At 34.9% G+C, this 14,175-nt stretch overlaps 1 long non-coding RNA gene across 1 annotated transcript in view; it reads left to right on the top strand.

Annotated features, from left to right (window-relative positions):
- The window catches only part of LOC123858329 (uncharacterized), a 268,636-nt gene that overhangs the window by 103,263 nt on the left and 151,198 nt on the right, over positions 1 to 14,175 (top strand). Inside the window, exon 3 of the long non-coding RNA XR_006794140.3 lies at positions 11,204 to 11,290. This is a non-coding gene — a long non-coding RNA (uncharacterized LOC123858329). The remainder of the gene's footprint in view (positions 1 to 11,203; positions 11,291 to 14,175) is intronic.

Raw genomic sequence — 14,175 nt, 5'->3', positions numbered from 1 at the left:
ATTTATTCCTAGGTATCTTATGGTTTTGGGTGCAATTGTAAATGGGATCGACTCCTTAATTTCTCTTTCTTCTGTCTTGTTGTTGGTGTATAGGAATGCCACTGATTTCTGTGCATTGATAAATGAATTCAATAAGGTCATAGGATACAAAATAAATATACCCAAATCCATTGTATTCTTATATACTAATAAAGAAGCAGTAGAAAGAGAAATTAAGAACTGCGCCAAAAATAAAAAAATACCTAGGAATAAACTTCACCAAAGAGGTGAAAGATCTATTCTTTGAAAACTATGATAAATTGATGAAAGAAATTTAAGATGACACAAATGGAAAGACATTCTGTGCTCATGGATTGGAAGAACAGATATTGTTAAACTATCCATAGTACCCAAAGCAATCTGCAGATTTAATGCAATACCTATCAAAATGCCAACAGCATTTTTCTAGAACTAGAACAAACAATCCTTGTTTGTATGGAACCACAAAAGACTCCAAATAGCCAAAGTAATCTTGAAAAAGAAAAGCAAAACTGGAGGCATCACAATTCCGGACTTCAAGTTATATTACAAAGTTGTAGTGATCAAGGCAGTGTGGTACTGGCACAAAAACAGACACATAGATCAATGAAACAGAATAGAAAACCCAGAAATGAACCCAACATTATTTAGTCAGTTAATCTTCGATGAAGGAGGCAAGAATATGCAATGAGAAAAAGACAGTCTCTTTAACAAATTGTGCTGGGAAAACTGAACCACTTTCTTATACCATACACAAAAATAAATTCAAAATGGGTTAAGTATCTAAATGTGAGTCCTAAAACCATAAAAATCCTGCAAGAGAGCATAGGTAGTAATTTCTCTGACATTGGCCATAGCAACATTTTCTAGATAAGTCTCCTGAGGCAAGGGAAAAAAAAAGAAAAGCAAAAAGAAACTACTGGGAATACATCAAAATAAAAAGCTTCTGCACAGCAAAAGAAACAATCAACAAAACTAAAAGACAACTTACTGAATGGGAGGAGATATTTATAAATGACATATCCAATAAAGCATTAGTATCTAAAATATATAAAGAACTTAAATAACACCAAAAAACCCAAATAATCCAATTAAAAATGGGCAGAAGACATGAACGGACAGATAGCCAACAGACACATGAAAAAATGCTCAATATCACTAGTCATCAAGGAAATGCAAGGCAAAAGCACAATGAAATATCACCTCATACTTGTCAGAATGGCTAAAATAAAAAACATAAGAAACAGCAAGTATTGGTGAGGATGTGGAGATAAAGGGACCCACTTGCACTATTGGTGGGAATGCAAACTGGTACAGCCACTGTGGAAACTGTATGGCAGTTTCTTACAAAATAAAAATAGAACTACTGTATGTTCCAATAATTCCATTTCCAGGTATTTGCCCAAAGAATATGAAAACACTAATTTGAAAAGATATATGCACCCATATGTTTATTGCAGCATTATTTGCAATAGCCAAAAGATGGAACCAGCCCAAGTGTCCATTGATAGATGAATGGATAAAGAAAATGTGGTACACAGTGGAATATTACTCAGTTACAAAAAAAAAAAATCCTACCATTTGCAACAACATGGATAGATATAGAGAGTATAATGCTAAATGAAATAAGAGAAAGACAAATACAATATGATTTCACTCATATGTGGAATTTAAGAAATGAAACAAATGAACAAAGAAAAATAGAGATGAAGCAAAAAACAGACTCTTAATTATAGAGAACAAACTGATGGTTACTAGAGGGGTGGTGGGTGGGAGGATGGGTGAAAAACGTGAAAGGGATTACACTTATCTTGATGAGCACTGAGGAACGTATAGAATTGTTGAATCACCATATTGTACACCTGAAACTAATATAACACTATATGTTAACTATACTGGATTTAAAAATTTTTTTTAAATGGCTATTCCCAGTAGAAAAATTAGCTCATGGAATGAATAGGTAATCACAACAATTTAGTAATACAAGTAATAAGATAATTATAATAAAACTTAACATCTACTAAGTTTTTCTTTTACCCTATGACCCAGCAATTGCACTACTAGGTATTTACCCCAAAGATACAGATGTAGTGAAAAGAAGGGACACATGCACTCCAATATTCATAGGAGCAATGTCCACAATAACCAAACTGTGGAAGGAGCCAAGATGCCCTTCAACAGATGAATGGATAAAGAAGATGTGGTCCATATATACAATGGAATATTACTCAGTCATCAGAAAGGATGAGTACCCACCATTTGCATTGACATGGATGGAACTGGAGGGGATTATGTTAAGTGAAATAAGTCAAGCAGAGAAAGACAATTATCATATGGTTTCACTCATATGCGGAATATAAGGAATAGTACAGAGGACAATAAGGGAAGGGAGGGAAACTGAATGGGAAGAAATTAGAGGGGGAGACAAACAATGAGAGACTCTGGATTCCAAGAACAAAACTGAGGGTTGCAGGAGGGAGCAGGGGGGATGGTGTCGCTGGGTGATGGGTATTGAGGAGGGCACATGTTGTGATGAGCACCGGGTGTTATATGCAACTAATGAATCATTGAACACTACATCAAAAATTAACGACGTACTATATGTTGGCTAACTGAACATAATAAAAAAATAAAAAGCAGGTTCCTGAAAAAAAAAAAAAGGCCAAACTGATAAGACAAGAAAGAAAGGAAAAAGAATAATGGCTTACTCTTCTTTAGTCAAGTTGGCAGCTTTTGATTTTATTGTGAGTTTTTAAAGGTTAATTTTAAGGGTTAATTCTCAATATTTTTGAAGGCTGGAGGAAACCTGAACTCTATTTGTGGGACTGTAAATTGACAGTATCTAACCCCCTTGCAAAGCTGTTGGCTCAGGAATGGGCACATGACCCAAATTTATCTAGAATGAAGTTTAGGATTTTTGTTTGAGTGTTGGGGAAGATGTGGTTTCTTTGAACATAAAGGAGAAAAAATATATAAATGTATTTGCAGGAGTTGTTTGTAGCTATTTGTTATCTCATAGTATCACAGTAGGCAGAGCAAGAGACAAAAGGAAGCAGGATACTTGTGACATTGTTGAATTTTGTGTGACCTATCTCTGGACTCTATTTATGAGATCCATTAAAAAGTCTTTAATAAAGCTATTTAAATAATTTCAATTTGGATTATTTTTATTGTTAATAACAACTGAAGTCCTCATAATTGATATGCATATCAAGAACCTTAACATTTTGAATTTCTTTTTAACCAAGCAATTCTGATACAAGGTTTTTATAATGATATAATCAGAGAATGTAGCACTTTGTTTTAAATAATAAAACAGTATCTTAAAACCTAAATTACTTGAAATAACAAAATATGGAAGAAAACAAAACTAAATTTCTAACAATGGTGGACTAATTAAATTATGGTATATCTATAAAATAAAATAGCATTGTGATAAAATATTATAATACTAAAGGCAGTTTCCTACCATGGAAATATTTATAATATATTTAAGTGAAAATAGCAGGCTAAAAACATATACATATATGTGTGTGTTTGTATGTATATATATAAGAACATAATATTAAGCTGTTAAATAATATATATCAAACTGTATTAAATATATTTAACTTAAATATGTATTATACTAAGCACATATAAGCACATGTGTATATGTACACACACACTGAACTGCTTTAAAACTCTCAAAAATATTTCTGATTGTCAGAATATTATGGGTGCTTTTAACTTTATTTGCATTTAAAAATTTTTAAGGCATTTTTTTGCTCTTTTAAATCAGAAACCAGAAAAGTCAACTTTTCCCTGATACCATGTGTTCTCTTCTCCCGTTTTCTTCAATTGCTCCTGTGTTTTGGTCTATTTTTGCATTATTATGTTGATTGAAGCCTAGAGTACATTCTACAGCTGTGGAGCTAGGATCAGCTATGTGTAGACAGCATATATGCATGGAATCCTCTCACATCATAGAGGGCTGTATATCTTTCAACTTTGCATCTCTTCTTGAGATGATGTATATTTAGCTTCTGTAGTCTGTGCCTATATAATACATCAACAGATGAAACCAGTAAATTTAGTTTTAGTTTAAATGACTTTTAAAAATTACCACATTAAATTGAGATGATTATTCCTATAACCTAGTGTACACATACCTTCACGTAGGCCAGACCAACATTTGCTTTTTGAATCAATTACATGAAAGTTGAAGCTATATATAGTACAATTGGAGCTACATATGGTGCAATTTTGGGTCATTAGCCATCACTTGCACAGATGTATAAATATGAGTATTTGGGCCTGTTCTCAAAAGAGGATTCCTCAGGGAGTTGGAAAGCCCTCTGGGGAGGTTTGATATTTCTTTGTTTATCCTAAGCTTTTCCCCAGACGGTAGAAGAGTCATTAGGATAAAGTCAGCGTTAAGCTGAGCGTTAAGTTCAGGTGGTCTAATGCTGAACAACTAAAGGGTGGCTTCATGCTGTTGCTCCTCCAGGGATAAGATACAGATTATTTAAAGATTTCATTTGTAGAGCTCTGCTTTTATGTGGGCTTTCTCTCAACCTGCAGTTGGGAACTTTTGGAATTTTTCACCAACACGTTCTTAAAGTCACAGTTTCCATTAAATCTTCTCAAAATGTAGATTTGCTTAATTCTTTTAAATTAGTTATTAATTACAATTTATAATTATTTCTCTTAAACATGAATTCTTTTCATTACTGGAATAGTTCATAAGCATTAAGAAAATTTATAAAATATAGAAAATTATGAAAAAGAAATAAAAACTATAATTCTTTTATCTAGAGATAACACCTATTTATATTTTGATGTATTTCAGTCTTTTTCAATGTATACATATATGCATATATATTTTATAAAAATAGGGTAATCTTTTAAGACTTTTGGATATCTCAAAACAGATTCAGAATTTAAAGATTTTACTTATTTATTTTATTTATCAGATAGAGAGAGAGAGAAAGAGAGAGAGAGAGCACACACAAGCAGGGGGAGTGGCAGGCAGAGGGATAAGCAGGCTTCCCGTTGAGCAAGGAGCCCCATGCTGGACTCAATCCCAGGACCCCGGGATCATGACCTGAGCCAAAGGCAGATGCTTAACCGACTGAGCCACCTAGGCGTCCCAGATTATTCAGAATTTAAAAACAAATAACCAACATGGATTATTCTGTTGGTTTTAATTATTTAACAATACATCTTGAGCAATTTTACATGTCAGTAAATATTCTTCTACACTATGATATTAAAGGCTATATAATGTACCATTCATGTATCATAATTTAAGTAATTTTCCATTGTTGGATATTAAGTTTTGGGAATCCTAAACCAATATAATAAATATATCTTTGTATTTTCCATGATTATTCCCTTAGGATAAATTTTAACATCAGGAATTCTGGAAAAAAAATGTGTGTACATTTTTAAGGCTTTGATATTTATAGTCCAGTTTTCTTATAAATATTTAAGTAATTTATTGCTCCATGCACTGTGTCTAACTGAGCTTGTTTCTCTATACATTATCAGTGCAGCTAGTCTATCCCTCTTCCTCCATTATGTATCAGCTGCATGACTTGAAGAGAATTTTCCCCACCTTGAATACCAAGAACGGACCCTGAATGCTTTTAGTTAATTATCAAATTGTTATTTCTCTTGCCACAGTGATTGGTTCAAGCGTGGACATTTAACACAGGCCTCATCGAATTGGAAGGTACCATTTCCCTGACCATGATGATTGGTCAAGGATTGAAAACATGACCTAAACTTATCCAATCAGAATGAATGCCAGGACTGAGGTGACTGATAGAAGAGATACTCTCTCTATTTTTTTAATGATGTGGTACAAAGCCAACTCCTGGAATTACTGTAGCTGTTTTGCCTTCCTGAGAGTAGCCAGCTTTAGCACAATGCTGATAAATAGACCAGATCCAAAAAATTTCGGAGAATTGGAGCTTGATTACTGATTAAACCATACCTAATGGCAAACCTATCTTTGGAGTTAGAAAATTTTGAGGGTCCACTAATTTTTCACTGTCTAAATTACTTGGAATTTGTTTTCTGTTATTCATAACCAAAAACATTTGAACTAATATATCTGTGTGCTATCTTTTAAATAAAAATCTTTGCTTTTATACAGGCACAAAATAAGGTAGTTTTTATATTTTTGACTGAGTTTTTTCATATATTTTTTCACATATTTATTGGTCATTTTTATTCCTTCTTTATGCATATCCTCATATTCTGTGCTCGTTTTTTAAAATCATGTTTTCATGGGTTTCTTCTTGTAGAAAAAAGAATGAAACTTCTAGTCAAAGCCATTGAAACATTTTCCTTGTTGGTTGTTTTTAAATTTTGAATGTTCTGTTTTAATATATCTAGAAGTCTTAAGTTTTTATATATTGAAATCTATCAGTTTGTCTTTCAGATTCTGCTTTTACTCATATTTTTAAAGAATCCTTTTCCATTGTAAAATCAGAAATGTTTACTTATATTTTCCTCTAGTTCTATATTTTTATGCTTGTCTTCACACTTAAATATTATTAATTTGAAAAATATTTTGGTGTATGGTGTATGGTAGACTACACTTTACATCTAAATAATGACAGCAACTAAATATTTGAGGTAAATAATCTTCAAATATAAAAGTACCAATATATCATTTGTTGTTTCACTTTTCTTAAATTTATTCCATGGAAGGTAGGAGAAGTTTTCCTGATTGGTTTGTTATTCAAGGTGTGATGTTTAAAAATCCATTTTTATAAGCAACTTTTAATCTAAATTATCTTTTTTTTTTTTTTTTTCCCCATCTGAGGGTGTTGGTACTATGACTAAGATTAGATGTTTCTATGGCTGCAGATTGCCTTTTTTTTTTTTTTTTTTTTTTTTAAGGAAAGGAGCCTGCCTTTATCTTTTAAGTCCTGATACAAAAGACCTAGCAACTGGCTCACTGTGTCCTATAAATGCATTTCACTGACACTTTGTAGTGTATATTCAAACAGGAAGTGGAGAACCAGGAACTGAAAAAAAAAAAAGTCACCCTAAATCTGCTTTTCAGAGATTAATACCAACAAAAAGGACCATGACAGTTCTTTACTTTTTCTTTGAATTGCAATCTTTTATGTTCCAAACACATAGAGAAGGGAAAAGAAATTTCAGGCCTTATGGGGACTTTTCAGATGAAAAGTTTTTAGAGGACTCTGGTGCAGAGCAGCTTAATGAGGTGAAAAGCATTTAGGCCATCTCTGAAGACCAGAATGTGGCAATGATTTAGAGGTTGGGAGTCTTTTAGAAGATTTACATAAGAGACCTTAGGGCTAATACTGTCCCATTACTGCAGCACTATCTTAGTCTAAGTGGACCAAACAGTTTGATGCTTCTGTTTCGGATCTGTAGGCCTGATGGTAAATGGACTACCCTATGTGTTCTTCAGAGTGTAAGGAACTTTATGGAAATGATAGTTCAGTTTAAATTTGACAAATAGGAATTGTCAAAAGATGTGTTGGTACATTTGCAAGCTTTTTATACATATTTATAATGTGAGTGTCTAATGTGCACATAATATCAAGAAATAGAACTAGGAGCAATGAGTAGTGGCTACTCCAATTGATTTTTTTTTTCTCCTAAATATCATTTCCATCCATCCCACCTATTCATTTATGTAACTACTGTTTCAGTTTAGTCCAGAGGTCAGCAAACCTTTTCTGTAAAGGGCTAGATACTATTTTAGGCGTGTAGGCCATATGGTCTTTGTGGCAGTTATTTAACTTGCTGTATAGCATAGATGCAGCTATAGACAGCATGTGAACAAATTGCCATGGCTGTATTCCAATAGATTTTTACTTATAAAAAGAGCTGTTAGGCTGGTTTAGGCCTATGGGCTATAGTTTGCTGACTCCTGATTTAGACCGTTAGCATCCCTCATCTGGGTTGTTGTAATGATTTCTCTCCCTTATGATCACTTCCTTTCAGTTCCATAAACATTTATTGTTTTAGGCACTTAGGTTTCTGTCCTTGAAGAGCTGTTAGTCCAGAGGAAACACAGATGAGAAAGCTCATAAAGTTAATATAATGAGGTGGGGTTGCTCTCTGCATTGCTTCCAGGATGGGTTTTACACAGGAGGTGATCATTTCCCTTTTCTGCAAAAATATATTTAGTGTTATCTTATATCATAAGTCCTTGATGAGGCATGTAGGTCTTTCATTATCTGGCTATCTGGCCTATAACCATCTTCCTAGACCATCTTTTTCACTTGATACTTTCACATCTTCAGTTTAACTACAATAAATCTTACTAATAGGTATGGCAACAATACATACCATTATGCTCTTTTATACTCTGGGCCTTTGCATATTCTGTTCTGGAATGACCTCCCTTTATTCCCCCACATCCAACAAGAGGAAGACTTTTCTATCCAAGCTATCCAAGGATTGTAATGGGCTGCCTTGTTAGGTGGAGAAGGGGGTATGATGAGTTCTTTCTTACTATAAGTATCCAAGCATGAGTTGGCTAAACACTTGACAGATATATCAGATGTTATTGGAGCTTTGCCCAGATTCCCTTTAGCAGGCTTTGTATTCATATTCTGGCTACTATAGGTCTTGGCTGTTAACAGCATGTATCTGGATCCTTTTTCTGAGGATTTCCAGGGAGAGCCACCTTGCCTGGAGATGCCAGAAAATACCCTTCCTTTCTTCCCTTTTCCCCCTCATCCCTAGCTTACAGCCAGTGACTAAACTGATGTGGGGGTGTAATAGCCCAGTCCCTTTGCCTCTGGGTGGAACAAACTCTGTGGTGTGATTCCTGTACCAGGGATCCCCAGGGGATCAGGCTGAGACTAGAATTCTGAAACCACATCTATATTAATTGAGAATTTCCTCAATAAGTTACTTGCAAAAGAATACTTAGAAGGATAGTGAGATTGAATAATTTTTAAGATCTCTTATTAGTCTGCATGATTTTGAATATGAAAGAAAATCATACTCCAGTTCTCTATCACTGATTGTGTTACCTTAGGCAACTTTTGTGTTTCTCAATTTCCTCATCATAAATTTGGGATAATAATAGTATCGACCTTAAAGAGTTACAAAAATTAAAAGAGATAATGAATATAAATTTTTAGCACAATGTCTGGTGCATAAAATATACTCAGTAACATTAGATAGTTTTATTATCTTTACCATCAATATTATTATATTTCCCCAAAAGAGAAAATATGAAGGCAGTGCTTTTATGTATTTTAATGCAATAAAAAAAGTTTCTCTAATAAAGTAATGGGAACCATGAAAAATCCATGTACTTGATGAACATATTTGATTTCTCCATTGAGAATGGCTTTGTCTGTGTACTTTTAGCCTAGCACATAGCTGATGTCTATTAAATATTTGTTGATGAATATAAAGACATTGTATTAAAAAGAGATTTGAATTTTGGGTGGTCAATAAGTCTTAAACAAAAGATTAAACAAAAAGTAATTGAATTTAAGAAGTTAGAAAGAGATTTCCATTATTTGTATAAAGAACAGTCCATTCTAATATTTCTATTCTAGTTATGTTATACATATGACCTATAAGTCATAGATTTTGCCATCGTCTAAATCACATTTCCCTTGAATGCCCAAATAATAACAGTCTGATGCTCAAACCCACTTGAAATCAGAAGTCCTGTCCTTTTGCCAGATTCCCAACCATAGTCATTTCTTGGAATCTTTGAGGAACTTGCTCACATGTTACACAAAGCTGTTCTGGATATTGTTTGTGATTTCATCCAGTTACTTGTGAGCCTTTGCTCCAGTTTTTTTGCAAATTACTTACTGGGATCTTGAGAATGGTTCTTCCTATGCCACTATTCTCCCCTCAACTGCTGTGTTCAGCTCAGGTTTTTGAAGGTTTAGGGATGAGAAAAGAATGAACAATTGTGGTAGATTGTATTTTCCTAAGAAGGCACACTATCCCCAGAGATGGCCAAATCATCCCACATGCTCTTCTTACAAAGTGATTGTATTGGTTTTCTGTTTCTGTGTACTAATTTACCAGAAATTTAGTGGTTTAAACAACACTAATGTATTCTCTCCATTTCTGTTGGTCAAAAGTCCAGGCTCAGGCATAGCTTAGCTGGGTTTTCTGAGGGTCTCAGTAAGTTACAGTCACGGTGTTGACTGTGCTGCCTGCTCATCTGGAGGTTTTTCCACAAGTGGAAAGGATCTACTTCCAAACTTGTTCAGGTTTTTTCACACTGCCTTACAACCGTAGCACTGAGGCCTTCAGCTCCTACCAGGTGACTGCGGTTACTTGCCATGTGGACCTACCCATAGGCAGTTTACATCATAGCAATTTGTTTCTTCAAGGCCAGCAGGATAATCTCTTTCCAGCTTGCCAAGATCAAGTCTCATCTAGCATAACATAATCCTGGGAATTAGATCCAATCACCTTTGCTATAAAACGTATTAGTCTGCTCAAGCTGTCATAACAAAATATTATAGACTGGGTAACTTAGATAATAGAAACTTATTTTCTCACAGTTCTGGACTCTGGGAGTCCAAGATCAGGTTGACTGCATGGTCATGTCTGGTAAGGATTCTCTTCCTGGCTGTGTCCTCACATGGCTGAGAAGGAAAGAGCAAGTTCCCTGGTGTTTCTTCTTATAAGGGTACTAATCCCATCACAAGGGCCCCACCCTAGTACCTACTTACTTCCCAAATGCCCATCTCCAAATACTATCACATTGCAGATTAGGGCTTCAACATATGAATTTGGGGGAGGGAGGCACAAACATTTGTCCATAACATATTTAAGCAGTACTTTCTGTGGAGCAACATAATACCACCTTTGCCCTATACCATAATCTAATCAAAGGAGTGACATTCTGCCACCTTTGCCATATCCTGTTGGTGAGAAGCAAGTCACAGGATTTGCACTCAAGGGGAGGGAATCATACAAGCACATGTCTGATTGGGGCTACCATAGAGTGTGTCCATTATGGTGATATTGACACATTCTTACCTCAAGAGGCAAGGTCCATTATGTATGTTCCACTTGAATATGAGTCCTCTTCTTTTTGACTTGCTTTTATTACATTAGAACATAGTAAAACTGATGCTATGTGACTTCTGAAGTTAAGTCATAGATGATGATTGGCCTCTCTCTTTCTCTCTCTCTGTCCCACCCCATCTTTATCTCTCAGGACATGTGCTTTTGGAGGGACTTAATGAGGAGACCTATTTGGAGAGGAGAGGCTACCAGCCAATAGTTATCATCAAATGCCTGACATGTAAGTACACCAGCCTTTAGATGATTCTAGTTTCCTGGCCTTGAGTCTTCCATCTGAGACCAAAGACATCAGAAAGCATAGACAAGTCATCTCTACTGTGGTCTATTTGAATTCCTGATGTATAAAAACATGAACAAAATAAATGGTTGTTTCTTGCCACTAAGCATGGAATAATCTGTGGTAATAGTAACTGGAATAACAATGAGGAAAAATAATTAAAAACTAGCTAATCTATAATAATATATGTGATATATCAGACTCATATACGAAGACTTTCCATGAGAAGACTCATGGCTGGCTATTTCTCTCCTTAGTTTTTGGCTTTCTACCGTGTTGTAGAGACAGTTGGAATCCCTTGAGGAGGTCCTTCCACTTCCTCCTTGAAGTTCAGGCTCAACTTTTCAGGCTCTCAAAAGGCAAAACAACATTCTGAAGAAGATACATATTTTGGATATTTGTAGTATCACCAGCAATTAATACATAGGCTACAGACATTTCATGAGGAGCACTTAAGCACCTTAATATCTCACATCTTTCCATGACTTTATGGGTTCTTTGCTTATTTTTGCCTAGCCAAATTATGTGTTAAGTTGTTTTATCCTAAAACAAAGACCCAATCTTCTCTTAGAGGTAAATCAAATCCTTAATATCTAGGGAATGAGAAAAACTACTGCTTTAAAAAAGGCATTTTTTCTCATGTCTCAAGATTTGAAGGTCAAAGCTCAAACTAAAGACCTGATAATTTAATTTCTATTGTATTCAAGAGGATGGATTTGGAAGATATCAATAAATCATTTCCCTTTCATGTAAAGAAACTAAACTTTCTTTTTTTTGCTATCAATTCTTAGTAACAGGGAGAAGTAGGGTATGTTCAGAAAGCTTATCTTATTCTATATTAAGAAAATAAATTCCTGAATCTTCGGAATGTAATACTACCCCCAAATTAAGAGGAAGTTATGTCCCTTGTAATAAGAATAATGAAATTCAGCAAACAATCCATATTCTTCTATTAAATTACTCCTGAAAGGCATTTGCCATTGGCACAGCTTTAAATATAAAATGTAGTTTCCTGGGAATTTTTCTTTATTTTTTTAGTAGTGGATTGTCACCTCATCATGTGTCTCTCAGACCATATTTTTGAGTAGTTTCTGAAACCACAGAAAGTATTGTTTAAATTGTGTGCCCTTGTTTATTGTACTCTCAAAAACAGGAACTCAGGGGCAGCTGGAAGGAAAGAAAAGAAAAAACAACCCATGTATCTTCTATTCTGTTAAAGCACTGGGTCATCTCTTTTTGGCAACAATAATGCTATCTGGTCAGTGAGAACGATGAGGTGGTAAACACACACACACACACACACACAGTGGAATATTATTCAGTTGTCAAAAAGAATGAAATCTTGCCATTTGCAATGACGTGAATGAAACTACAGTGTATTATGCTAAGTGAAATGAGTCATAGAAAGAAAAATACCATATGATATCACTCATATGTGGAATTTAAGAAAGAAAACAGATAGACATTGGGGAGGGTATGTGCTATGGTGAGCACTGTGAATTGTATAAGACTGTTGAATCACAGACCTGTACCTCTGAAACAAATAATACATTATATGTTAAAAAAAAAAAAAGAGGATAGTAGGAAGGGAAAAATGAAGGGGGAGAATTGGAGGGGGAGACAAACCATGAGAGACTATGGACTCTGAGAAACAAACTGAGGGTTCTAGAGGGGAGGGGGGTGAGGGGTGGGTTAGCCTGGTGATTGGTATTAAAGAGGGCACGTACTGCATGGAGCACTGGGTGTTATATGCAAACAATGAATCATGGAACACTACATCAAAAACTAATGAAGTAATGTATGGTGATTAACATAACATAATAAAAAAATAAAAAAAAAGAAAACAGATGAACATATGGGAAGGGGGAAAAGAAAAAAAAGAAAGAGGGAAACAAGCCGTAAGTGACTCTTCACAATAGAGAATAAACTGAGGGTTGATGGAGGGAGATGGGGGATTGATGGGCTAGATGATGGCACTTGTTCTGATAAGCACTGGGTGTTGTATGTAAGTGATGAATCACTGAATTGTATTCCACAAACCAATATTGCACTGTATGTTAACTAATGAAATTTAAATTTAAAAAAAAGAAAAAAAGAAATGGGTTTAATAAATATCCTATGTGACACTAGTGCCTAGCCAGATTTACTCAAGGGACTAATGCTCAGAGCTTGAAAACCTTTGCAGGACTCATTAATATGCATTTGATGGAGAGATGCCCAGTGACTTTATGATGCGCATAGGGAATTTGCATATTATGGAGTTAAGAGGCTGTCCTCAAGGAATTACAGCTTTGTCCTGCTCTTCAATATTGCCTTCCCCAGAGGGTCACTGCTGAAGAGGACTTTCTAGGCTTGCCGTCCTCTTTTGCTTTTGTGGAGTGTGAGCCATTTTGATTATGCAGTCATCTTGTTTCCAAGAGACTTCTGCATTTGCTTATTAGGAAAACTACAATCCTCTTCTGAGTATTATTAGCCCTATCATTTATCCAAAAAAAAAAAAAATGAGATTCTGACCAGTCCAAACACAGTAGTCCTTACGTAAGGGTGGAGTTGTGACTTGCATCACAATAAAGAATAGCATTGAGTATGCTTGCTGCAGATGATGTCTCACAAAGAATCTGTACTTATAAATCTTAAATTTCCATTTTATCAACCCATCTGTAAATTTTGCCTATAGAGCATTTTTACCAGTGGAGTACAGTGGTGGCAGTGGTGGTCAGGAGGATAGCATCCTTTCCATTTTTTAATGCACTAGATTTTTAATTAATCTGAAGATTGTTGAGAGACAGGTTTAAGATTTTTACAAATGCAAAGCTGTTTTAACAGAT

Source organism: Mirounga angustirostris, unplaced genomic scaffold, assembly GCF_029215605.1.
Source record: "Mirounga angustirostris isolate CCGP_5_RB_7025 unplaced genomic scaffold, mMirAng1.0.hap1 SCAF_4, whole genome shotgun sequence".
In the NCBI taxonomy this organism is placed as follows: Eukaryota; Metazoa; Chordata; class Mammalia; order Carnivora; family Phocidae; genus Mirounga; species Mirounga angustirostris.
The sequence above is the reverse complement of the archived record's forward strand: the minus strand, read 5'-3'. Positions and strand labels throughout refer to the sequence as shown.